The sequence below is a fragment of the Pteropus alecto genome, unplaced genomic scaffold (assembly GCF_000325575.1).
Source record: "Pteropus alecto unplaced genomic scaffold, ASM32557v1 scaffold139, whole genome shotgun sequence".
Lineage (NCBI taxonomy): Eukaryota > Metazoa > Chordata > Mammalia > Chiroptera > Pteropodidae > Pteropus > Pteropus alecto.
In genome coordinates, this window is record NW_006443567.1 from 1,345,268 (window position 1) to 1,348,044 (window position 2,777).

Genomic DNA, 2,777 nt, shown 5'->3' on the forward strand with positions numbered 1-2,777 from the left:
GTCCTTTCCTTCATTTGGTCGACTCTATTTCCCAGCTTTCTATTTCATTTTTCAACTCTTGCAGTGTGTTTTTTATTTCCAGATCTATTCTGTTCTTTTTAAGGGTTTTCATCTCCTTGTTCTGCTCATCTAAGTGTTTTTTTTAAATTCTTGAAATTGTTGATATGGCTCATTTTGGAACTTACTGATATTTTTCAGAAGTACCACCCTCTATTCTCTGTCATTTAAGTTGCACATTTCTATGTCTGTAAGCTTATTTTCTGGAGATTTTTCTCTTTCTTTCTGAGATGCTTTGTCACCTTGGTTGTTCATGGTGTTTAATGGACTATTTCTCTGCCCAGGCATTAATGGATGTGTATTTTGCTTTTTTTTCCAGAAAGAAGATTTATTATATAATGGTCTATCTTTAGCCTGTTGCAAAGAAGGCACTTTTCTTTTGGTTTCCAGTAGGTGGAGTCTAAGCCTTTTGGATACCTGCTTTATATAAAATCTTAATAATGCCTTTTTCTTTTAATGGATGTTTAATCATGCTTACTACTCTCAGTCTCAGTCCCTGTCAGTGTTAGTGACAGTTTCCTTAGCGTTGCTCAGATTCCTCTGGTGCCCCTTGGTGTTTGGTCTCAAAGGGTATGGGGCAGGGCCCTCTGAGTTGGGGATTGTCAGCTGCGGCTCAGCCTCGGTTTTGCAACCGAAGCTGGTAAAATTCAACTGTTGTTTCTCTGTGGTCCTGTCCTGCTTCTCTGATTTCTGCCCTGATGACTGAGCCCTGCCCCTGGCCACATGGAGCTCGCAGCTCTCCCAGGCAGGGCTGTTCAGGGAACTCGCTGCATCTTCTCCCCTCCCCCTCTTCCTACAGGGTGCTCCAGCAGTTGCGAGAGGAAGCTTCTTTATTTCTCCCTGTCCACTGCCTGACACCCAGGGAAGAACTGTTTCTTAATGATTGCATAATCCTCCACCTGAATTTCTCAGGTACACTTTCGTCTCAAAACAAAAGAGACCCATCTCTGTTCAGTTTCTCAGATGAAGTAGGAGAAGGACTCGCAGTCCCAAAGATATAGAACTGGAAAATCAGATTTCTATAACTGAATGATGATTTTCAAGAACTTGTGTCATTATTATTTTGTATTCACGTGTATGTTTTAATATTGCTGTAATATAGAATTTGTTGTCTGTAGTGTGTCACACTAGATTGTCATTTTCATTTTTTCTCATTCCTTTAATATAATTAGTCACCTTGTGCATACAAGAGCTTATACACTTGGTTTGTTTCTGGTATTTTCATACATTTTAAAAAGTATCTGGCAACATGTTAAATCATGTTGATAGAGATATTAAGAGTGGGTCCTGTCATAAATTGTGTTTACCTGTTTGATTTTAAATGTAGACTAGACTTCTCTTTCAAACTGGCTAGTTACTTTGATCTAGATTAAAGTTTTCTGGTGGCAGAATAGATGTAGTGAATTGAATTCTTTGCTACTTAGCCTATCAAGAGTAGAAACAATTTTCCCTATCTCTTTAATCTGGACTGGCTCTGTGGCTTGATTTGAGAAATAAAATGTGACGGAAGCAACTTATATCTTATGAAGCAAGGCCTTATAGACCTGAAGAGACTGCTTTGCCACTTGGAATGTTCTCTATTCAGGGCCAGCCACTATAGAAGTCTAACTGTCATGAGATCATCATGTTATGAAGAAGTTCAAGCTAGCTACATGGGTAAAGAGAGGAGCAGCAAGGCAGCAAACGAACATAAAATGAAGATCCCCCTTGGACTTTGCAGGCCAGCAGAACCACCACCTAAATGCAGCTGAGTGGATGACTCCAGCTGACCACACAGGGAGCCAAAAACACATCCAGCTCTAAGCCCTACATATATTCCAAATCAGCAGAATTATGAGCAAATAAAACGGCAGTTGCTTCAAGCCAAAAAATTTGGGATACTTTGTTTCATGACAGTTGAGAACTGAAATATGGAGACATTCAGATAAAAGCGTAGTCCCATATCACAAGAACTGATATAATGTTATGAATCTAGTCCTGTTCTGTTTCTTAATCTCTGTATTTGTCTATTTGGTATCCACCAAATTAAAAGCCGACATTGTTTACATATCCCCTGTGATCCATAGCCCTTAGTCTGAAACCATGTTCTTTATCTAACTTTTGCATATCAAATCAATGTTTCTCCTGCCCTAAATCAACTCAAGGCCAGGTACCGGGTAACTAAGGACAGGCCTTACACCCAAGAGCCCCCTGGAATTATTTAAACTAGCTAATCCTAAACTGTTCACCCAGCCTGGCCTAACCTTTCCTATGGAAACTCCAATAAAGGCTGTGACGTATGTCTTCTCCTCACTCATTTCTGCCCCCTGAATAAAACCTGATGCTTTCCCCTGTGGCCCTGCATGGCATGTCATGCTCCTTCCTATCAGGAAATATAATAAAAATCTTCTTTCAGAGGCATTGGCTGCTCTATGTTGTCATTCGATCACCTCTATAAATTAAAATCCTGTGGGTACAATTGAGATAAGTCCAAAGTAATCCTGTCCTGTGAAGAACTCTAAGGTGAATGCATCTGCACATGCACATTTGTATCATTGTATGAGTGGTTGTATCCAAGTGGATATATACATATCACTGCCCTCTACCACCACAATGCTACTTGTAGTGTAAACTGGCAGTGTCATAGTATGACAAAGGTAGAATCAAAACTGACTATGTTTTCTTCAAAGACTATACATGCGTATGTAATAGCAGTGAAGCACATTTTAAGGAGGCGTTAG